This window comes from Salvelinus alpinus, chromosome 3 (assembly GCF_045679555.1).
Source record: "Salvelinus alpinus chromosome 3, SLU_Salpinus.1, whole genome shotgun sequence".
Lineage (NCBI taxonomy): Eukaryota > Metazoa > Chordata > Actinopteri > Salmoniformes > Salmonidae > Salvelinus > Salvelinus alpinus.
Window position 1 is genome coordinate 88,488,892 of NC_092088.1, and position 25,972 is coordinate 88,514,863.

A 25,972-nucleotide genomic window follows, 5' to 3' on the forward strand; every position below is an offset into this window, starting at 1 on the left:
AAGGAGGGGTTACAGCAGCATCTAGATCATCTGCACAGGTTCTGTCAGACCTTGGCCCTAACAGTAGATTTCAGTAAGACAAAAATAATGGTGTTCCAAAAAAGGTCCAGTTGCCAGGACCACAAATACAAATTCCATCTAGACACCGTTGTCCTAGAGTACACAAAAAAATATACATACCTCGGCCTAAACATCAGCGCCATAGGTAACTTCCACAAGGCAAGAAGGGCCTTCTATGCCATCAAAAGGAACATACCAATTAGGATCTGGCTAAAAATACTTGAATCAATTATAGAACCCATTTCCCTTTATGGTTGTGAGGTCTTGGGTCCGCTCACCAACCAATAATTCACTAAATGGGACATACACCAAATTGAGACTCTGCATGCAGAAATCCTTAAAAATATCCCCCGTGTTCAATGTAAAACACAAAATAATGCATGCAGAGCAAAATTAGGCCGATAATTGCTAATTATCAAAATCCAGAAAATAGCTGTTAAATTCTACAAACACCTAAAAAGGAAGTGATTCCCAAACCTTCCATAACAAAGCCATCACCTACAGTGTGATGAACCTGGAGAAGAGTCCCCTAAGCAAGCTTGTCCTGGGGCGCTGTTCACAAACACAAATAGACCCCACGAGCCCCAGGACAGCAACACAATTAGACCCAACCAAATCATGAGAAAACAAAAACATAATTACTTGACACATTGGAAAGAATCAACAAAAAACAGAACTTACTAGAATGCAATTTTGCCCTAAACAGAGATTACACAATGGCTGAATACTTGACCACTGGGACTGACCCAAACTTAAGGAAAGCTTCGACTATGTACAGACTCAATGAGCATAGCCTTTCTATTGAGAAAGGTCGAGGTAGGCAGACCTGGCTCTTGAGAGAAGACAGGCTATGTGTACACTGCCCACAAAATGAGGTGGAAACTGAGCTGCACTTCCTAACCTCCTGCCAAATGCATGACCATATTAGAGACCATCACAGCAGCAATGTCTGTGACCAGTTGCCACAAGAAAAGAGCAACCAGTGAAGAACAAAAACCATTGTAAATACAACTCATATTTATGTTTATTTATGTTCCCTTTTGTACTTGAACTATTTGCACATAATATGACATTTGAACTGGAATGAGCGACTGGAACGAGCTGCAACAAACACTCAAACTGCACAGTTTTATCTCAATCTCTTCAGTCAAAGACTCAATCATGGACACTCTTACTGACAGTTGTGGCTGCTTTGTATGATGTATTGTTGTCTCTACCTTCTTGACCTTTGTGCTGTTGACTTTGCCAAATAATGTTTGTACCATGTGTTTGTGCTGCTACCATGCTGTGTTGCTACCATGTTGTTGTCATGTTGTGTTGCTACCAGGATGTGTTGTCATGTGTTGCTGCCTTGTTATGTTGTTGTCTTAGGTCTCTCTTTATGTAGTGTTGTGTCTCTCTTGTTGTGATATGTGTTTTGACCTATATATATATATATATTTTTTTTTTTATAATCCCAGGCCCCTGTCCCCACAGGAGACCTTTTGGTAGGCCGTCATTGTAAATAAGATTTTGTTCTTAACTGACTTGCCTAGTTAAATAAAGTTAAATAAATACACTTTTGTGAGTGAATCCATTAAAATAATGTTTACTGTTCATTTTTATTTTTTATTTGACTTATTTTTATGCGCTACTTCACTTGCTTTGGCAATGTTACCATATGTTTCCCATGACAATGAAGCCCTTCAATTTCATTCATTTGAATTTAAATTGAGAGAGAGAGAGAGAGAGAGTTGGCGATGACGACTGGACAGACCACTGATTAGATACCTAGGAAGAGACCTACAGCAGGGATGAGCAAGAGTTCTTACACGGAGAGAGAGAGAGAGATGGAGGATGGAGAGAGGCTGGTGAGGATAACAGAGTAGGGGAAGGCTGAGGAAAAGGTACAGTGTGCCATGCCAGGGGAAAATATGATAAAAAGAGGATAGAGAAGCTCATCAACGTTAAAAGGTCCTAATGAGGAACTCAAGATACATGTTTATGTTTATCTTAATACCCTGGCTTAAAGGGCCATAAGGCCAGGGAAGAGTTAGACCCGGGAAGGGTCAATGGGAGGTCTGACCAAAGATTAAAAGGTCCGTTGCAGCCATTTTTTATCTCAATATCAAGTAACTTTCTGGGTAACAATGAAGTACCTTACTGTAACTGTTTTTAATTAAAATGGTCAAAAATAAACAAAAATAGCTTCTCAGCAAAGAGCAATTTCTCAAGCAAGAATTTTGCTTGGCCTGTCTGGGAATGATCTGAGTGGGGAGGGGATCAGTGTAAAATAGCTTTTATTGGCAGATAGGTTTGGGACTCTGTTTCTTATTGGTCTATTAACCAATTTACCACCTGGTGATGTAACAATCCCATACAGCATGAGCATTGGGTCAAATACAATTCAATTGTATTTGTCACATGCTTCATAAACAACAGGCTGAGAGAACTAACAGTTAAATAACTAACAGTTAAATGCAGATAAATGCAGTTAAACTAACAGTTAAATGCTTCCCAACAATGCAGAGAGAAAAGAAAGAGAAATACTTTACTTTCACTTTCACTTAGCTAGCAAATGCAGCTAGGTAGTTTAGCCTACTCAAACGCCCTGCTCAAACAGAGAGGGATGTTATGTTAGCTAGCTGGCTATGACTATCCAACACAACACTGGAACTCTTCCAAGGTAAGCTTTTGGTTTTATGAATTTATTGCCATAGGGGTCCGCCAGTGTAACTGCTAAACTGCTTTCTGACAGTACACTGTACTGCATGATTGTAGCGGGTTTACTAATGCATCAGTTCTAGTAGTTCTAGTTGACTATGACGTGACAAAGATGTAGGCTATATGTAGCAGTTAGCATCATGATATGAAGGTTTTGCTTTACAGTTGATGTGTTGTTCACTGAAGTCCACAAGTGAAGGGAAAAGGTGAGTGGAGAGTGTGTCGATAGTTGTGAGAAGGAATTACATATACAACAAGCAAAAGGATCATGCTGTTTGTATGTTGTTGCTATGAAAGTGATGGGTAAAGGGAACATTTGAGTATCATGTAGTAGCCTAAACCTATCAATGTTACATTGAGCTGGGTGTGACATATAAATCAGTCACCCAATGTGCTGTAATATACTGCACAAAAATATAAATGCAGCATATAACAATTTCAAAGATTTTACTGAGTTACAGTTCATATAAGGAAATCAGTAAATTGAAATGAATTCATTAGGCCCTAATCTATGGATTTCACATTACTGGCCAGGGGTGCAGCCATGGGTGGGCTTGGGAGGGCATAGGCCCACCCCTTGGCAGCCAGGCCCTCCCACTGGGGAGCCAGGCCCAGCCAATCAGAATTCGTTTTTTTGGATGTGGAGGTCCTGGGCTCGCGTGGTTACAAATGGTCTGCAGTTGTGAGGCCGGTTGGACGTACTGCTAAATTCTCTAAAACGACATTGGAAGCATGCTCCCTCAAAACTTGAGACATCTGTAGCATTGTGTTGCCTGACAAAACTGCACATTTTCGAGTGGCCGATTATTGTCCCCAGCAAAAGTTGCACCTGAGTAATGATCATGTTGTTTAATCAGATTATTGATATACCACACCTGTCAGGTGTTATTTTGGCAAAGGAGAAACAGGGATATTTAACAAATTTGTCCACAGCATTTGAGAGAATTTAGCTTTTTGTGCGTATGGAAAATGTTGGAGATGTTTTATTTCAGCTCATGAAACATGGGACCGACACTTTACATGTTGCGTTTCTATTTTTGTTCAGTGTAGAAATAAGGTCATGCAAAAAAAAAAAAAACACCCTACCTCATCTTAAATAGCACAGACCGACCTATGATGGGGGCTACAGATGTGAGTGCTACGGGCGATAGTCATTTAGACAGTGTGTGTGTGTGTGTGTGTGTGTGTGTATTTGGCCTGTTTGTCCTGTCCATTGTACCCGGACGGCTCTTCCCACTCGGCAGCTTGTGACAGGATAGCCCTCATCACTCCAACACCCTTTCTGGAAGACACTAAGCCGCTGCACCCTGGTCCAGATAACTGCACCCTGGTCCAGACCACTACACCATGGTCCAGTTCACTACACCCTGGTCCAGTTCGCTGCACCCTGGTCCAGTTCACTACACCCTGGTCCAGACCACTACACCATGGTCCAGACCACTACACCATGGTCCAGACCACTACACCCTGGTCCAGACCACTACACCCTGGCCCAGACCACTACACCCTGGCCCAGACCACTACACCCTGGTCCAGACCACTACACCCTGGTCCAGACCACTACACCCTGGTCCAGACCACTACACCCTGGCCCAGACCACTACACCCTGGTCCAGACCACTACACCCTGGTCCAGACCACTACACCCTGGCCCAGACCACTACACCCTGGTCCAGACCACTACACCCTGGTCCAGACCACTACACCCTGGCCCAGACCACTACACCCTGGTCCAGACCACTACACCCTGGACCAGACCACTACACCATGGTCCAGACCACTACACCCTGGTCCAGATCACTACACCCTGGTCCAGTTCACTACACCATGGACCAGACCACTACTCTGTCTGTGTTTCTGCTTGTTTGTGTCATGTTTACTTTAAATGAAAAACCAACCACATGTTGAAAGTGACTTTCCAAGCAGGAAATTAAATGTAATAAAAAATAATACAAAAACACATAAAATAACAAAACATTACAAATATGCGTGATGCCAACATTATGCAGGGCTCATATCAAAGGGTTGATTAGTTCATTTTCCACTGTATACTGATGGAGACTGCAGACAGGCACTTTTATTTTTTTGAATATTTTCTTTTTGCATTTTCCAATTAACAACATTCAAGACAAACGTGAAAAGATATTAGACAACAGTAGGACAAAGTGACAGTAACAGATGAGCGTAACAAAGAAAGAAAAAATAAAACAAATTATAATTATATATACAAACATACAATAAAAAAAAAATTATAATGAGACATTGGATCATATGGTCACCTGCCGTATTCTACATATTATACATTACGTGTGAAACATTATATAAGGATAATATAGAGATTCATTCAATGTGATGTGGGGGGAGATTCTCCATATAGTCAATAAAAGGTTGCCAAATTCTGTAAAATGTATTTAACTTATTCCTCAAGCGGTAAGTAATTTTCTCCAGTGGGATACAACTATTAACTTCTGATAGCCACATTGCAACTGGCAGGGGGGAATCCAATTTCCATTTCAAGGCACTTTGAGTGAAAAAGAAAATGGACCGAGTGAAGCCTTGCTGCCTGCCACTATATAGAAACCTTGCTGCCTGCCACTATATAGAAACCTTGCTGCCTGCCACTATATAGAAACCTTGCTGCCTGCCACTATATAGAAACCTTGCTGCCTGCCACTATATAGAAACCTTGCTGCCTGCCACTATATAGAAACCTTGCTGCCTGTCACTATATAGAAACCTTGCTGCCTGCCACTATATAGAAACCTTGCTGCCTGCCACTATATAGAAACCTTGCTGCCTGCCACTATATAGAAGCCTTGCTGCCTGCCACTATATAGAAGCCTTGCTGCCTGCCACTATATAGAAACCTTGCTGCCTGCCACTATATAGAAACCTTGCTGCCTACCACTATATAGAAACCTTGCTGCCTGCCACTATATAGAAACCTTGCTGCCTGCCACTATATAGAAACCTTGCTGCCTGCCACTATATAGAAGCCTTGCTGCCTGCCACTATATAGAAACCTTGCTGCCTGTCACTATATAGAAGCCATGCTGCCTGCCACTATAGCCAGTCTATAGAGGCCTTGCTGCCTGCCACTATATAGAAGCCTTGCTGCCTAACACTATAGCCAGCCTATAGAGGCCTTGCTGCCTGCCACTATATAGAAGCCTTGCTGCCTAACACTATAGCCAGCCTATAGAGGCCTTGCTGCCTGCCACTATATAGAAGCCTTGCTGCCTAACACTATAGCCAGGTTATAGAGGCCTTGCTGCCTAACACTATAGCCAGCCTATAGAGGCCTTGCTGCCTGCCACTATATAGAAGCCTTGCTGCCTAACACTATAGCCAGCCTATAGAGGCCTTGCTGCCTAACACTATAGCCAGCCTATAGAGGCCTTGCTGCCTAACACTATAGCCAGCCTATAGAGGCCTTGCTGCCTAACACTATAGCCAGCCTATAGAGGCCTTGCTGCCTAACACTATAGCCAGCCTATAGAGGCCTTGCTGCCTGCCACTATATAGAAGCCTTGCTGCCTAACACTATAGCCAGCCTATAGAGGCCTTGCTGCCTAACACTATAGCCAGCCTATAGAGGCCTTGCTGCCTAACACCATAGCCAGCCTATAGAGGCCTTGCTGCCTGCCACTATATAGAAGCCTTGCTGCCTAACACTATAGCCAGCCTATAGAGGCCTTGCTGCCTAACACTATAGCCAGCCTATAGAGGCCTTGCTGCCTAACACTATAGCCAGGCTATAGAGGCCTTGCTGCCTAACACTATAGCCAGGCTATAGAGGCCTTGCTGCCTAACACTATAGCCAGCCTATAGAGGCCTTGCTGCCTAACACTATAGCCAGCCTATAGAGGCCTTGCTGCCTAACACTATGGCCAGGCTATAGAGGCCTTGCTGCCTAACACTATAGCCAGCCTATAGAGGCATTGCTGCCTAACACTATAGCCAGCCTATAGAGGCCTTGCTGCCTAACACTATTGCCAGGCTATAGAGGCCTTGCTGCCTAACACTATAGCCAGCCTATAGAGGCCTTGCTGCCTAACACTATAGCCAGCCTATAGAGGCCTTGCTGCCTAACACTATAGCCAGGCTATAGAGGCCTTGCTGCCTAACACTATAGCCAGCCTATAGAGGCCTTGCTGCCTAACACTATAGCCAGGCTATAGAGGCCTTGCTGCCTAACACTATAGCCAGGCTATAGAGGCCTTGCTGCCTAACACTATAGCCAGCCTATAGAGGCCTTGCTGCCTAACACTATAGCCAGGCTATAGAGGCCTTGCTGCCTAACACTATAGCCAGCCTATAGAGGCCTTGCTGCCTGCCACTATATAGAAGCCTTGCTGCCTAACACTATAGCCAGGCTATAGAGGCCTTGCTGCCTAACACTATAGCCAGCCTATAGAGGCCTTGCTGCCTAACACTATAGCCAGCCTATAGAGGCCTTGCTGCCTAACACTATAGCCAGCCTATAGAGGCCTTGCTGCCTAACACTATAGCCAGCCTATAGAGGCCTTGCTGCCTGCCACTATATAGAAGCCTTGCTGCCTAACACTATAGCCAGCCTATAGAGGCCTTGCTGCCTAACACTATAGCCAGCCTATAGAGGCATTGCTGCCTAACACTATAGCCAGCCTATAGAGGCCTTGCTGCCTAACACTATAGCCAGCCTATAGAGGCCTTGCTGACTAACACTATAGCCAGCCTATAGAGGCCTTGCTGCCTAACACTATAGCCAGCCTATAGAGGCCTTGCTGCCTAACACTATAGCCAGGCTATAGAGGCCTTGCTGCCTAACACTATAGCCAGGCTATAGAGGCCTTGCTGCCTAACACTATAGCCAGGGTATAGAGGCCTTGCTGCCTGCCACTATAGCCAGGGTATAGAGGCCTTGCTGCCTAACACTATAGCCAGCCTATAGAGGCCTTGCTGCCTAACACTATAGCCAGGCTATAGAGGCCTTGCTGCCTAACACTATAGCCAGGCTATAGAGGCCTTGCTGCCTAACACTATAGCCAGGGTATAGAGGCCTTGCTGCCTAACACTATAGCCAGGGTATAGAGGCCTTGCTGCCTAACACTATAGCCAGCCTATAGAGGCCTTGCTGCCTAACACTATAGCCAGCCTATAGAGGCCTTGCTGCCTAACACTATAGCCAGGCTATAGAGGCCTTGCTGCCTAACACTATAGCCAGGCTATAGAGGCCTTGCTGCCTAACACTATAGCCAGGGTATAGAGGCCTTGCTGCCTAACACTATAGCCAGGGTATAGAGGCCTTGCTGCCTAACACTATAGCCAGCCTATAGAGGCCTTGCTGCCTAACACTATAGCCAGGCTATAGAGGCCTTGCTGCCTAACACTATAGCCAGCCTATAGAGGCATTGCTGCCTAACACTATAGCCAGGGTATAGAGGCCTTGCTGCCTAACACTATAGCCAGGGTATAGAGGCCTTGCTGCCTAACACTATGGCCAGGGTATAGAGGCCTTGCTGCCTAACACTATAGCCAGGGTATAGAGGCCTTGCTGCCTAACACTATAGCCAGCCTATAGAGGCATTGCTGCCTAACACTATAGCCAGCCTATAGAGGCATTGCTGCCTAACACTATAGCCAGCCTATAGAGGCCTTGCTGCCTAACACTATAGCCAGCCTATAGAGGCATTGCTGCCTAACACTATAGCCAGCCTATAGAGGCCTTGCTGCCTAACACTATAGCCAGCCTATAGAGGCATTTCTGCCTAACACTATAGCCAGGGTATAGAGGCCTTGCTGCCTAACACTATAGCCAGCCTATAGAGGCCTTGCTGCCTAACACTATAGCCAGCCTATAGAGGCCTTGCTGCCTGCCACTATATAGAAGCCTTGCTGCCTAACACTATAGCCAGGCTATAGAGGCCTTGCTGCCTAACACTATAGCCAGCCTATAGAGGCCTTGCTGCCTAACACTATAGCCAGCCTATAGAGGCCTTGCTGCCTAACACTATAGCCAGCCTATAGAGGCCTTGCTGCCTAACACTATAGCCAGCCTATAGAGGCCTTGCTGCCTGCCACTATATAGAAGCCTTGCTGCCTAACACTATAGCCAGCCTATAGAGGCCTTGCTGCCTAACACTATAGCCAGCCTATAGAGGCCTTGCTGCCTAACACTATAGCCAGCCTATAGAGGCCTTGCTGCCTAACACTATAGCCAGCCTATAGAGGCCTTGCTGCCTAACACTATAGCCAGCCTATAGAGGCCTTGCTGCCTAACACTATAGCCAGCCTATAGAGGCCTTGCTGCCTAACACTATAGCCAGCCTATAGAGGCCTTGCTGCCTAACACTATAGCCAGCCTATAGAGGCCTTGCTGCCTAACACTATAGCCAGCCTATAGAGGCCTTGCTGCCTAACACTATAGCCAGGCTATAGAGGCCTTGCTGCCTAACACTATAGCCAGGCTATAGAGGCCTTGCTGCCTAACACTATAGCCAGCGTATAGAGGCCTTGCTGCCTGCCACTATAGCCAGGGTATAGAGGCCTTGCTGCCTAACACTATAGCCAGCCTATAGAGGCCTTTCTGCCTAACACTATAGCCAGGCTATAGAGGCCTTGCTGCCTAACACTATAGCCAGGCTATAGAGGCCTTGCTGCCTAACACTATAGCCAGGGTATAGAGGCCTTGCTGCCTAACACTATAGCCAGGGTATAGAGGCCTTGCTGCCTAACACTATAGCCAGCCTATAGAGGCCTTGCTGCCTAACACTATAGCCAGCCTATAGAGGCCTTGCTGCCTAACACTATAGCCAGGCTATAGAGGCCTTGCTGCCTAACACTATAGCCAGGCTATAGAGGCCTTGCTGCCTAACACTATAGCCAGGGTATAGAGGCCTTGCTGCCTAACACTATAGCCAGGGTATAGAGGCCTTGCTGCCTAACACTATAGCCAGCCTATAGAGGCCTTGCTGCCTAACACTATAGCCAGGCTATAGAGGCCTTGCTGCCTAACACTATAGCCAGCCTATAGAGGCATTGCTGCCTAACACTATAGCCAGGGTATAGAGGCCTTGCTGCCTAACACTATAGCCAGGGTATAGAGGCCTTGCTGCCTAACACTATGGCCAGGGTATAGAGGCCTTGCTGCCTAACACTATAGCCAGGGTATAGAGGCCTTGCTGCCTAACACTATAGCCAGCCTATAGAGGCATTGCTGCCTAACACTATAGCCAGCCTATAGAGGCATTGCTGCCTAACACTATAGCCAGCCTATAGAGGCCTTGCTGCCTAACACTATAGCCAGCCTATAGAGGCATTGCTGCCTAACACTATAGCCAGCCTATAGAGGCCTTGCTGCCTAACACTATAGCCAGCCTATAGAGGCATTTCTGCCTAACACTATAGCCAGGGTATAGAGGCCTTGCTGCCTAACACTATAGCCAGGGTATAGAGGCCTTGCTGCCTGCCACTATAGCCAGGGTATAGAGGCCTTGCTGCCTGCCACTATAGCCAGGGTATAGAGGCCTTGCTGCCTGCCACTATAGCCAGGGTATAGAGGCCTTGCTGCCTGCCACTATAGCCAGGGTATAGAGGCCTTGCTGCCTGCCACTATAGCCAGGCTATAGAGGCCTTGCTGCCTGCCACTATAGCCAGGGTATAGAGGCCTTGCTGCCTAACACTATAGCCAGGGTATAGAGGCCTTGCTGCCTAACACTATAGCCAGGGTATAGAGGCCTTGCTGCCTGCCACTATAGCCAGGGTATAGAGGCCTTGCTGCCTGCCACTATAGCCAGGGTATTGAGGCCTTGCTGCCTGCCACTATAGCCAGGCTATAGAGGCCTTGCTGCCTGCCACTATAGCCAGGGTATAGAGGCCTTGCTGCCTGCCACTATAGCCAGGGTATAGAGGCCTTGCTGCCTGCCACTATAGCCAGGGTATAGAGGCCATGCTGCCTGCCACTATAGCCAGGCTATAGAGGCCTTGCTGCCTGCCACTATAGCCAGGGTATAGAGGCCTTGCTGCCTGACACTATAGCCAGGGTATAGAGGCCTTGCTGCCTGCCACTATAGCCAGGGTATAGAGGCCTTGCTGCCTGCCACTATAGCCAGGCTATAGAGGCCTTGCTGCCTGCCACTATAGCCAGGCTATAGAGGCCTTGCTGCCTGCCACTATAGCCAGGCTATAGAGGCCTTGCTGCCTGCCACTATAGCCAGGGTATAGAGGCCTTGCTGCCTGCCACTATAGCCAGGGTATAGAGGCCTTGCTGCCTAACACTATAGCCAGGCTATAGAGGCCTTGCTGCCTGCCACTATAGCCAGGGTATAGAGGCCTTGCTGCCTAACACTATAGCCAGGGTATAGAGGCCTTGCTGCCTAACACTATAGCCAGGGTATAGAGGCCTTGCTGCCTGCCACTATAGCCAGGGTATAGAGGCCTTGCTGCCTACCACTATAGCCAGGGTATAGAGGCCTTGCTGCCTGCCACTATAGCCAGGGTATAGAGGCCTTGCTGCCTGCCACTATAGCCAGGGTATAGAGGCCTTGCTGCCTGCCACTATAGCCAGGGTATAGAGGCCTTGCTGCCTGCCACTATAGCCAGGCTATAGAGGCCTTGCTGCCTGCCACTATAGCCAGGCTATAGAGGCCTTGCTGCCTGCCACTATAGCCAGGCTATAGAGGCCTTGCTGCCTGCCACTATAGCCAGGGTATAGAGGCCTTGCTGCCTGCCACTATAGCCAGGGTATAGAGGCCTTGCTGCCTGCCACTATAGCCAGGGTATAGAGGCCTTGCTGCCTAACACTATAGCCAGGGTATAGAGGCCTTGCTGCCTAACACTATAGCCAGGGTATAGAGGCCTTGCTGCCTAACACTATAGCAGAGGGAAGGTAGTAAAGCAGCAGTAGACAAGCCATCAGTGGAAATTAACTCTTGTTTCTCTGTCTGTTTCTCTGTCTGTTTTTCTGTCTTGTAATCTGTCTGGTAATCTGTCTGTTAACCTGTCTGTTTCTCTCTCTGTTTCTCTCTCTATTTCTCATCTGTTTCTCTCTCTATTTCTCTCTCTATTTCTGTCTGTTAACCTGTCAACCTGTCTGTCAACCTGTATGTTTCTCTGTATGTTTCTGTCTGTTTCTCTGTCAACCTGTCTTTCTCTGTCTGTTTCTCTGTCAACCTGTCTGTTAACCTGTCTTTCTCTGTCTGTTTCTCTGTCTGTTTCTCTGTCTGTTTCTCTGTCTGTTTCTCTGTCTGTTTCTCTGTCTGTTAACCTGTATCTTGCTCTGTCTGTTTGTCTCTGTCTGCCTGTCTCTCTGTCTGCCTGTCTCTGTCTGCCCGTCTTTGTTTGCCTGTCTCTCTGTCTGCCTGCCTCTGTCTGCCTGTTTCTGTCTGCCTGTCTCTCTGTCTGCCTGTCTCTGAACTGGATTCAATTACACGGACATGGTCAGTGTAGCAGACACCTACTCTAATGTATACCACTCTGTTCTGTTCTGCATGAAAATGTGTGTTCGTGTGTGTAAGCATGTATAGATATGTTTCCTCTTTGATAAGACAGCAGACTTGGCACATGACAACAGTTAAGGCTTATTTTAGTATAATTGACAATTATTCCAATGTTCATTTGAGCACCATTTACACAAGTTGATAAGCGTGTAGGACACTTTGAGGAAATCTGTATGGTCTGCATTAAAAAAGGTAGGTATAATAATACTTTTTCTAATAGGAAGTAGAGACCTATTTAAGGAAACTAGTTAAACTGCACATTAATCAGGAGGATTACTGACCATATATGAAGTCCCTCTTATCTGGAGAAGACCCTGAGCAGCTCAGTCTGAGCAGCATGTTATACATGAACAGAATCAACCATGTCTGGAAACCATGGTAACAGAGAGACCACAGAAAGACTCTCTCTCTCTCTCTCTCTCTCTGAGTATGCCATTGTTGCCGCCAATAGCATTGAATGCAAGGGAAGCCAGTGAACATTTAGCCTCCTTTAAAAAAAAATTTGCCAATCAGCATTTAGCTAAACTGAGTGAGCTCAGTTGTGAATGGTCCTGGCACATCAACAAGAAGTGTGAAGGGAAGCCAGTTTGGATTCGGCTTCACACCAATCACATCACCAGAATCCAAATGTATCTGACAGAATTTTAAAAAATTGTTTAATTTAGTTGTGTTGTTATCCTCCGGTGGCTAGCTAGCTTAAATCAGCCCATTACTCAATTAGCCATGGACGGAGATAGGGATTTAGAATTATGGTTTTACCTAATTCTCCGTACCCTAAGTTTGAGTTGTTCGGATCGCAAAGAAGAACAATCGTGAGATGCAGAAAAAATGAAAAGATGCTGGAGGAGTGCTTGACACCATCTGTCAAGCATGGTGGAGGCAATGTGATTGCATGGGGGTGCTTTGGTGGTGGTAAAGTGGGAGATTTGCACAGGGTAAAAGGGATCTTGAAGAAGGAAGGCTATCACTCCATTTTGCAATGACGTTTAACTGGAGCCAATTTACTCCTACAACAGGACAATGACCCAAAGCACAGCTCCAAACTATGCAATAACTATTTAGGGAAGAAGCAGTCAGCTGGCATTCTGTCTATAATGGAGTGGCCAGCACAGTCACTGGATCTCAACCCTATTGAGCTGTTGTGGGAGCAGCTTGACCGTATGGTACGTAAGAAGTGCCCATCAAGCCAATCTAACTTGTGGGGGGTGCTTCAGGAAGCATGGGGTGAAATCTCTTCAGATTATCTCAACAAATTGACAACTAGAACGCCAAAGGTCTGCAAAGCTGTCATTCCTGCAAATGGATGATTCTTTGACGAAAGCAAAGTTTGAAGGACACTATTATAAAAATAAAAAAAATCAGTATTGACTATATTTCATATTCATTTTGCAACTCGTTTCATGTATGTTTTCATGGAAAACAAGGACATTTCTAAGTGACCCCAAACTTTTGAATGGTAGTGTTTATGTTTGTGTATGTGTATATATATATATGTGTGTGTCTGTGTTATTTATATATATATATATACACACTTCCGGTCAAAAGTTTTAGAACCAATACTCATTCAAGGGTTATTCTTTTTACAATTTTCTACATTTTATAATAATAGTGAAGACATCAAAACTATGAAATAACACATATGGAATCATGTAGTAACCAAAATAAATCTTAAACAAATCAAAATATATTTTATATTTGAGATTATTCAAATAGACACACTTAGTGATGGAGTGCTGCATCAGATGACCTGGCCTCCACAATCCCCTGACCTCAACCCAATTGAGATGGTTTGGAATGAGTCGGACTGAAGAATGAAGGAAAAGAAGCCAACAAGTGCTCAGCATATGTGGGAACTCCTTCAAGACAGTTGGAAAAGCATTCCAGGTGAAACTGGTTGAGAGAATGCCAAGAGTGTGCAAAGCTGTCATCAAGTAAAAGGGTGGCTATTTGAAGAATCTCAAATATAAAATATTTTGATTTGTTTAACACTTTTTTTGGTTACTACATAATTCCATATGTGTTATTTCATAGTTTTGATGTCTTCACCATTATTCTACAATGAAGAAAACAGTAAAAATAAAGAAAAACCCTGAAACTAGAATTTGTGTCCAAACTTTTGACTGGTACTGTACAGTATATACAGTGCCTTCGGAAAGTATTCAGACCGCTTGACATGTTTTCTACAATTTGTTACCTTACAGCCTTATTCTAAAATGTATTAAATAGTTTTTTCCCCCTCATCAATCATCTACACACAATACCCCATAATGATGTATTACCAACAAACAAAAAAAATGGAAATATCACATTTACAGAAGTATTCAGACCCTTTACTACGGGCATGTTCAATCAGGTTCAAGTCCGGGCTTTGGCTGTTTCTCATGGTCGGGGAGTCTTTAGGTGCCTTTTGGAAAACTCCAAGTGGGCTGTCATGTGCCTTTTACTGAGGAGTGGCTTCCGTCTGGCCACTCTACCATAAAGGCCTGATTGGTGGAGTGCTGCAGAGATGGTTCTCCACAGAGGATCTCTGGAGCTCTGTCAGAGTGACCATCGGGTTCTTGGTCACCTCCCTAACCAAGGCCCTTCTGCCCCAATTACTCATTTTTGCCAGTTTGGCCAGGCAGCCAGCTTTAGGAAGAGTCTTGGTGGTTCAACATTTCTTCCATTTAAGAATGATGGAGGCCACTGTGTTCTTGGGGACCTTCAATGCCGCAGACATGTATTGGTACCCTTCCCCAGATCTGTGGCTTGCCATAATCCTGTCTCAGAGCTCTACGGACAATTCCTTCGACCTCATGGCTTGTTATTTGCTCTGAAATGCACTGTCAACTGTGGGATCTTATATAGACAGGTGTGTGCCTTTCCAAATCATGTCCAATCAATTGAATTTACCACAGGTGGAGTACAATCAAGTTGTAGAAACATCTCAAGGATGATCAATAGAGACAGGATGAACCTAAATTTGCAAACATTTCTTAACTGTTTTCACTTTGCCATTATGGACTATTGTGTGTAGATTGCTTAGAAAAATATAATTGAATCATTTTTAGAATAAGGCTGTAACGTAACAAAATGTGGAAAAAGTCAAGGGGTCTGATACTTTTCGAAGGCACTGTCTATATATACACAATACAGCGTAGACTGCAGAAAAATCATGATATTCAAATTATTTTCCAGTTGACAGAATTCAGATAATGGAATAGTCAAACATGATGTGCATTTAGGAAGTGAGTCTGGACCCAAATGGACCTATGAATGTAGATATGGTATACAAAGACTGTACAGTGTCAGACCGGACCAAGAAGAAAAAACTGTTGAGACCTAAAGAGAAGAAAGGGCAGGAGCAGTTGTTTTAGGGATTATACAGTAGGAGCCGCAGGACTGGTTAGAATTAAAGCATGACTGTGCAAATGGGTTTTCCCATCAGCAGTCGGAGAGAGAAGCCCAAAAAGGCTGAATAGGTGAGGAGGACAGGAAGCACCAGCATATTTTTTGAATTTCTGGCTACGTCCTAAATAGCACCCTATTCCGTATATAGTGCACTACTTTTGGGGACTCTGGTCAAAAGGTTTGGGAAAGGTCTAGGATTAGCCAGCATATATGAGCCGCTTGCTTACAGCTGCACCAGGGTCCTGCACTAGGGTCTGACAGCATTCATGTGTAGATTATGACACTGCTGAGCCGGAACGAGATATGGCTCGGAAAACGTACCTCATTCCAGGGATGAGAAATGTGTTGTACTCCGAAATGTTCCATTATCCCAACTGTTACACTAAGAAGATTGAACAACTGCTAGATTTTTGGGGAAACTGCCCTTTCCATCCTCATGCTAGGTAGCTGAAACCACAGCAACCATTCTGGAATGGCAGTGTCAGTCAAACAGCTCCTTTGTTGTTCAATGCGATGTGCCATTCCATAAGGCTGCTGTGGCTACTGCTAGCTAGCATGAGGATGAAAACGGCAGTCTACTCAATCTTCTGGGTGTAACAGTTGGGATATTGGGAGTATAACACATTTCTCATCTGGATTGAGGTACATTTTCTGAGACATACCTCTCGCCGGCTCCGCAGTGTCTTAATCTATGAAAGGAATGCTGTCTATGTAGCTGTAAGCAGGTGGGTCAGATCTGCTGACTAGTCTAGGATACTGTTGAAATATTCCCATTGCAGTTTAGAATATTTTTCTTTGAAAATATGTCTCTGCTGTTTTAATTTCGCTTTTCTGGACCTCACACACGCTTCAAATTATCCTTGATTGATTGATTGCTGCATCTTTGGGTTTTGAGCCTGTTTCAGAAAAAATTGTCAACTAGCAGCGGACCCCATCTCCATATGTGGAAGGGTATGCATAGTAGGTCTACCACATCTGTGTTTAGTCTGAAATGCGTACATTTCAAATTCAGCAGAGCAAAATGGGCCAATTGACTGTACGGTAATTATGAGTGAGGTACAGTGTGTAGGAGATTTTTGAACATACCTGAATCAACTTCGTATTCTAGATGTACTAGATGAACTTTGTTTATGAGATTAAAGGCTCCTTTAATTAATTAAATTGTTCACGTTTAATTTGTTCCACTTTAGGCAAAACAACAAATTAAAGGTGTGCATGCATGGTAATCACTGTTGGATTCATTCAGATCTTGACATTTCCTGTTCTCACTTCCTGTTGCAAGGCAGAATGCTAGTTGAAGTTTTTAACCAATACAAAAGAAAGATGCAAATTGTTCTTAACTATGATGTATATAATCCCTGGACTGCTGAAACTATGTATTGGTCATCGAAAGGCTTTGAAGCAACCTCCATGAGTATGAATGGAATTCTGTTTCAATTAAATGTTTCAAGGACAAAATTATATTTCTTTAAGGATTTTTTATGTAGTGGGGACCAGTGGGGAACCGTCAATGCCTTAGGATTTATAAAATGTATAATGTTGTTTCATTTTCTATTTCATCTTTACAATAATTGCAATAATTTCATTATTTAATCTCTTCAATTTGTGTTGGAAAGAGAATAGAACAAATTGTCCAATCAGTTTTGGCTGATCCATAGGTGGTTTCAGATTGTGTTGAAAAGATGGTGGGTTCTGTTGAGTCGGTGAAGGTAACCCGAAGCAGACTTGTGATATTTGTTTAAATTTTTTCAGATCAGAGGGAGCAGGCGCAACTTGGGTCAAGATCTGTTTCTTTTTTTTTCTTTTTTACAGTCTAACCAGACACCTAGGTATTTGTAGTTGTCCACATATTCTAAGTCAGAGCCGTCCAGAGTAGTGATGTTGGACAGGCGGGCAGGTGCAGGCAGTGATCGGTTGAAGAGCATGCATTTAGTTTTACTTGTATTTAAGAGCAATTGGAGGCCACGGAAGGAGAGTTGTATGGCATTGAAGCTCGCCTGGAGGGTTGTTAACACAGTGTCAAAAGAAGGGCCAGAAGTATACAGAATAGTGTTGTCTGCGTAGAGGTGGATCAGAGAATCACCAGCAGCTTTTGATTTGCTCTTAGGAACAGGGCACCCACCATTGAAAGGAGTGATTTCTGGGGTAGCGTTAATTAAGTGTGGAGGTGGAGCAAGTTGAAGATTCCTGGTGTTTGTGACACCCGCCGTTTGACACAACACAGATCCGGTGGTGAGCGTGGTGAAACAGAGGAGTCACTGTCAGTACTTTTGAGTGTTGAGTCTTTACCTGACATGGTCATGTTAGGATATATTAGTTATCCTGTCAGAGCGTTTGTGGCGAATCCACTGCGCTGTTTCAGCTGCAACGTTTATGGTCATGTTGCAGCAGTGTGTGTGTAGGAGGGAGATTCCAAGATGTGGGAAGTGTGCAGGAAGGAATGGGATAGAGGATTGTGTAGTTTCGGTGGATAAAGCTTTGTGTGTCAACTGTAGGTGTGCACATGTTGCTGGGGATCGGAAGTGTCCGGTATGAGAGATGCATGTTGAGGTGGCTAGAGTCAGAATAGTGCAGAAGGTTTCATGTGCTGAGGCAGTGAAGAAAGTAGAGGAGGATGATTCAAGGCTGAGGGATCCTGAGAGGACATATAACATGATGTAAGGCTCACGGAAGTTCTGAACAGACTCCAGGAGACTGGCCTGACGCTCAATGAAAAATGCACCTTTGCACAGTCAGAGGTCTTGTTCTTGGGACACAAATTCAGTGCAGCTGGAATAGAGCCGAACCCGGAGAAGATCCGCGCCATCACAGATATGCCCGTCCCCCAGAATGTGGCTGAAGTCAGGACCTTCTTAGTCATGGCCACATATGTGGGTAAGTTCCTGCCACAGTTCTCAGATACAACCAAACCGCTGAGAGACTTACAAGCCAAAGAGAATGACCGTCATGGGGTCACAGGCAACAGGTGGAATTTGACAAAATCAAAGGAGACCTGGCCTCACAGAGAGTGCTGCCCCAGTACTGTCCCCATGCTAAGACAAAGGTTTCAGCAGATGCATCATCCTTCGGGCCAGGGGCGGCCCTCACCCAGATGCAGGACAACATAGAGTGGCGTCCAATAGCATACATCTCACAAAGCTTATTCGACACAGAGTGAAGGTATGCTGAAGTGGAGAAGGAGGCGTTGGCTATCACATGGGCATGTGAAAGGCCTAGCCAATACCTTATTGGCCTGCAGTTTACAGCAGAGACGTATTCACAATGTATAATCAGGATTTGTAGCTCTAAATATGCACATTTTCGAACAAAACATAAGTGTATTGTATAACCTGATGTTATAAGACTGTCATCTGATGAAGTTGTTCAAGGTTAGTGATTAATTTTAAATATTTTGCTGGTTTTTGCGAATGCTATCTATGCGGTGAATAAATGCGGTTGTGTGTTTGGCTATTGTGGTAAGCTAATATAATGCTATATTGTGTTTTCGCTGTAAAACACTTAAAAAATCGGAAATATTGGCTGGATTCACAAGATGTTTATCTTTCATTTGCTGTACACCATGTATTTTTCATAAATGTTTTATGATGAGTATTTAGGAATTTCACGTTGCTCTCTGTAGTTATTCTGGCTGCTTTGGTGATATTTTTGATGGTAGCTGCAATGTAAAACTATGATTTATACCTCAAATATGCACATTTTCGAACAAAACATAAATTTATTGTATAACATGTTATAAGACTGTCATCTGATGAAGTTGTTTCTTGGTTAGTGACTAATTATATCTATATTTGGTCGGTTTTGTGATAGCTACCTATGCGGTAGAAACATGGTGAAAATATGCGGTTGAGTCTTTGGCTATTGTGGTTAGCTAATAGAAATACATATTGTGTTTTCGCTGTAAAACATTTTAAAAATCGGAAATGATGGCTGATTTCACAAGATGTTTATCTTTCATTTGCTGTATTGGACTTGTGATTTCATGAAAATTATATTATATGATATCCCTGTCGCGTTAGGCTAGGCTATGCTAGTCAGCTTTTTTGATGAGGATGCTCCCGGATCCGGGATGGGTATTTTAATGCAGTAAGAGACATCCTACCTGCATCTCAGACCAAACGGTAGCAGATGGCAGAGGAGCAACAGTGAGACCCCATCTGCCGACAGAGTACAGCAGTGCAAAAAGGGATGGTCAAGGCAGGAGGAACTGCCTCCTCTGCCGAAGCCCTTTTGAATGCACCAAAGTGACTTCCACTGTAATTGAGACCTTCTCGTGAATGGACAACGGAGAGTTATCTCAGAGACTCTACAACCAGAAATGCTAGACAGAGTACATGAGGGACACATGGGGATAACCAAATGCAGACTTAGGGCTCAACAGTCGGTGTGTGGCTTGGTCTGCGTACTCAGATTGCCAAGCTGGTGGCCCATTGTGAGGTATGTGCAAAATGTCAACCTGTCATCCTGAACCAATGATGGCAATGGAGCTGCCAAAACGGCCATGGCAAAAGGTAGGGGGAGATATGTTCTATTGGAAAAACGACACATCTGCTAGTGGTAGATTACTATTCTAGATACATTGAAATAGCAAAGAGACCCAAAACCACATCAGCTGTTGTTATCAATGGATTAAAGTCAATTTTAAAGCTCTGTCAGGAGAAATGGGCCAAAATTCACCCAACTTATTGGGGGAAGCTTGTGGAAGGCTACCTGAAACGTTTGACCCAAGGTAAACCATTTAAAGGCAATGCTACAAAATACTAATTGAGTGTATGTAAACTTCTGAACCACTGGGAATGTGATCAAAGAATAAAAGCTGATATAAACCATTCTCTCTACTATAATTCTGACATTTCACATTCTTAAATAAAGTGGTGATCCTAACTGACCTAAGAGGGAATTTTTACTAGGATTAAATGTCAGGAATTGTGAAAAACTGAGTTTAAATGTATTTGGCTAAGGTATATGCAAACTTCCGACTTCAACTCTATGTATGACATGCGCAGACTAGGCTAGTAAACATGCTGAAGCTAGAACCTCGTTTATCGTGCCTCCTTATTTTAGATGATGCTACAGTGACAATGTTAGCTAGCTTGTGTAGCAGTAGTGTGACAATGGTGATGGTGGCTGCAGGAGCTGCTTTCATCTTCAAGGTGGATGTTGTTGCTAATTTGTTAGCGTCACCATTTTCAAGATTTACTTTCAAACTTTGGTTACAAATTAACATTTGGTGAGTGGCTTTGTTGCCGCTTGCTTGCTGTTAGCTATCTCTTAAAAAATAATGACTGTGAAAGATTATTGCATTTAAACTTTAGATCACCTGTTAGTATGATGAACATGATAAAATATATTTGCAATGGCAAGTAATAGCTGATTTGTTCATTTCATTTTGGACATCAAATGGTTGTGCTTTTGTATTGTTCTGATTTCTTGGGGCATACTGCTTATTCTTTAACGTTATTTGATGGTGTGTGTGACTGCTGTCTCCTGTCTATGTGTTTGACCAAAACTGTCTGTCCTTCAGCGCCATGGAGTGCACAGGTATGACGGTCACTGTCCTTTCAGCAACATGTGTCTGTCACCTTTGACGTGAAACTGTTTTTGTTGCTTCTGATGATAGTGTGATAGTGGTGTGGCTTCCAGAAGTTGTGTAAACAGTGCATTATTTTATGCTGTGTGTTATGTTATGTCCATGCTGGTTCTGTCAGTGTGTGCGGCAGCCCGACACGGGGTCAGGCCTGTTTGATTCATTCATAATGTCATCAAAAAGCATTGCTCCCACTTCACTACAACTAGAATGTTCTGACTACAGAAAATATCATGTCGGGCGCATTTAGTGCCCTCATCCTCCACATACAACACTCGTTCTGCCAGTCACATTCTGTTAAAGGTCCCCAAAGCACACACATCCCTGGGTCGCTCCTCTTTTCAGTTCGCTGCAGCTAGCGACCCGGAACGAGCTGCAACAAACACTCAAACTGGACAATTTTATCTCAATCTCTTCATTCAAATACTCAATCATGGACACTCTTACTAACAGTTGTGGCTGCTTTGCATAATGTATTGCTGTCTCTTGTCCTTGGTGCTGTTGTCTGTGCCCAATAAAGTTTGTACCATGTTTTGTGCTGCTACCATGTTGTGCTGCTGCCATGTTGTGATACTAACAGGCTGAGCTGTCATGTGTTGCTGCCATGCTATGTTGTTGTCTTAGGTCTCTCTTTATGTAGTGTTGTGTTGTCTCTCGTTGTGATATGTGTTTTGTTCTATATTTTATTTATTCATTATTTTATTTTTTAACCCCTCCCCCATCCCCTCAGGAGGCCTTTTGCCTTTTGGAAGGCCGTCATTGTAAATAAGAATTTCCCAAACTGACTTTATTATCCACTGTGCCAAAATAAATCATTACGAGTTCAGAAAAAAAATATATATTTCTCAAAGCACCCAATCCGTTCCCACAGGTCCCTACTACTGACCACTGGCCATTCAGGATGGGAGGTGATGACCCCCCCACCCGAACCCTAGCTCTGACTCCCTCAGACACAGACAAACCAACCAACAGCTCAGTGAAGGCCAGGGTAGGCTGACCAGGGGCCATTTTGGCCCCATTGTGAGGGTCTCTAGAGAGGCCCAGGAGAGGCCCAGGCTTTGTATGACCCACCCTCCGTGATAGATGCTGACGTGACCCCTGGCCTGCAGTGGCTTGGTGGAGAAGCTGCTGCAATTAGTCCTGAATTAGTCACCTGATGATGACATCCCCCTTTCAGACCAGGCTCCTCCCACACCCAGCTCTACCGGAGCCTTACAGTGTAATGGATAGATGATGGTTCCAACCCAGCTCTACCAGAACATTACAGTGTAATGGATAGATGGTTCCAACCCAGCTCTACCAGAACATTACAGTGTAATGGAGAGACGATGGTTCCAACCCAGCTCTACCAGAACATTACAGTGGAATGGATAGATGGTTCCAACCCAGCTCTACCAGAACATTACAGTATAATGGATAGATGGTTCCAACCCAGCTCTACCAGAACATTACAGTGGAATGGATAGATGATGGTTCCAACCCAGCTCTACCAGAACATTACAGTGGAATGGATAGATGGTTCCAACCCAGCTCTACCAGAACATTACAGTGGAATGGATAGATGGTTCCAACCCAGCTCTACCAGAACATTACAGTGGAATGGATAGATGGTTCCAACCCAGCTCTACCAGAACAATACAGTGGAATGGATAGATGGTTCCAACCCAGCTCTACCAGAACATTACAGTGGAATGGATAGATGGTTCCAACCCAGCTCTACCAGAACATTACAGTGTAATGGATAGATGGTTCCAACCCAGCTCTACCAGAACATTACAGTGTAATGGATAGATGGTTCCAACCCAGCTCTACCAGAACATTACAGTGGAATGGATAGATGGTTCCAACCCAGCTCTACCGGAACATTACAGTGGAATGGATAGATGGTTCCAACCCAGCTCTACCAGAACATTACAGTGTAATGGATAGATGGTTCCAACCCAGCTCTACCAGAACATTACAGTATAATGGATAGATGGTTCCAACCCAGCTCTACCAGAACATTACAGTGGAATGGATAGATGATAGTTCCAACCCAGCTCTACCAGAACATTACAGTATAATGGATAGATGGTTCCAACCCAGCTCTACCAGAACATTACAGTGGAATGGATAGATGATGGTTCCAACCCAGCTCTACCAGAACATTACAGTGTAATGGATAGATGGTTCCAACCCAGCTCTACCAGAACATTACAGTATAATGGATAGATGGTTCCAACCCAGCTCTACCAGAACATTACAGTGTAATGGATAGATGGTTCCAACCCAGCTCTACCAGAACATTACAGTTGAATGGATAGATGATAGTTCCAACCCAGCTCTACCAGAACATTACAGTGGAATGGATAGATGGTTCCAACCCAGCTCTACCAGAACATTACAGTATAATGGATAGATGGTTCCAACCCAGCTCTACCGGAACATTACAGTGGAATGGATAGATGGTTCCAACCCAGCTCTACCAGAACATTACAGTGGAATGGATAGATGGTTCCAACCCAGCTCTACCAGAACATTACAGTGGAATGGATAGATGGTTCCAACCCAGCTCTACCGGAACATTACAGTGGAATGGATAGATGGTTCCAACCCAGCTCTACCAGAACATTACAGTGGAATGGATAGATGGTTCCAACCCAGCTCTACCGGAACATTACAGTGGAATGGATAGATGGTTCCAACCCAGCTCTACCAGAACATTACAGTGGAATGGATAGATGGTTCCAACCCAGCTCTACCAGAACATTACAGTGGAATGGATAGATGGTTCCAACCCAGCTCTACCAGAACATTACAGTGGAATGGATAGATGGTTCCAACCCAGCTCTACCGGAACATTACAGTGGAATGGATAGATGGTTCCAACCCAGCTCTACCAGAACATTACAGTGGAATGGATAGATGGTTCCAACCCAGCTCTACCAGAACATTACAGTGTAATGGATAGATGGTTCCAACCCAGCTCTACCAGAACATTACAGTATAATGGATAGATGGTTCCAACCCAGCTCTACCAGAACATTACAGTGGAATGGATAGATGATAGTTCCAACCCAGCTCTACCAGAACATTACAGTGTAATGGATAGATGGTTCCAACCCAGCTCTACCAGAACATTACAGTGTAATGGATAGATGATAGTTCCAACCCAGCTCTACCAGAACATTACAGTATAATGGATAGATGGTTCCAACCCAGCTCTACCAGAACATTACAGTGGAATGGATAGACGATGGTTCCAACCCAGCTCTACCAGAACATTACAGTGTAATGGATAGATGGTTCCAACCCAGCTCTACCAGAACATTACAGTATAATGGATAGATGGTTCCAACCCAGCTCTACCAGAACATTACAGTGGAATGGTTAGATGATAGTTCCAACCCAGCTCTACCAGAACATTACAGTATAATGGATAGATGGTTCCAACCCAGCTCTACCAGAACATTACAGTGGAATGGATAGATGATAGTTCCAACCCAGCTCTACCAGAACATTACAGTATAATGGATAGATGGTTCCAACCCAGCTCTACCAGAACATTACAGTGGAATGGATAGATGGTTCCAACCCAGCTCTACCAGAACATTACAGTGTAATGGATAGATGGTTCCAACCCAGCTCTACCAGAACATTACAGTGGAATGGATAGATGGTTCCAACCCAGCTCTACCGGAACATTACAGTGTAATGGATAGACGATGGTTCCAACCCAGCTCTACCAGAACATTACAGTATAATGGATAGATGGTTCCAACCCAGCTCTACCAGAACATTACAGTGGAATGGATAGATGATAGTTCCAACCCAGCTCTACCAGAACATTACAGTATAATGGATAGATGGTTCCAACCCAGCTCTACCAGAACATTACAGTATAATGGATAGATGGTTCCAACCCAGCTCTACCAGAACATTACAGTGGAATGGATAGATGGTTCCAACCCAGCTCTACCAGAACATTACAGTGGAATGGATAGATGGTTCCAACCCAGCTCTACCAGAACATTACAGTATAATGGATAGATGGTTCCAACCCAGCTCTACCAGAACATTACAGTGGAATGGATAGATGATGGTTCCAACCCAGCTCTACCAGAACATTACAGTGGAATGGATAGATGGTTCCAACCCAGCTCTACCAGAACATTACAGTGGAATGGATAGATGGTTCCAACCCAGCTCTACCAGAACATTACAGTGGAATGGATAGATGGTTCCAACCCAGCTCTACCAGAACAATACAGTGGAATGGATAGATGGTTCCAACCCAGCTCTACCAGAACATTACAGTGGAATGGATAGATGGTTCCAACCCAGCTCTACCAGAACATTACAGTGGAATGGATAGATGGTTCCAACCCAGCTCTACCAGAACATTACAGTGTAATGGATAGATGGTTCCAACCCAGCTCTACCAGAACATTACAGTGGAATGGATAGATGGTTCCAACCCAGCTCTACCGGAACATTACAGTGGAATGGATAGATGGTTCCAACCCAGCTCTACCAGAACATTACAGTGTAATGGATAGATGGTTCCAACCCAGCTCTACCAGAACATTACAGTATAATGGATAGATGGTTCCAACCCAGCTCTACCAGAACATTACAGTGGAATGGATAGATGATAGTTCCAACCCAGCTCTACCAGAACATTACAGTATAATGGATAGATGGTTCCAACCCAGCTCTACCAGAACATTACAGTGGAATGGATAGATGATGGTTCCAACCCAGCTCTACCAGAACA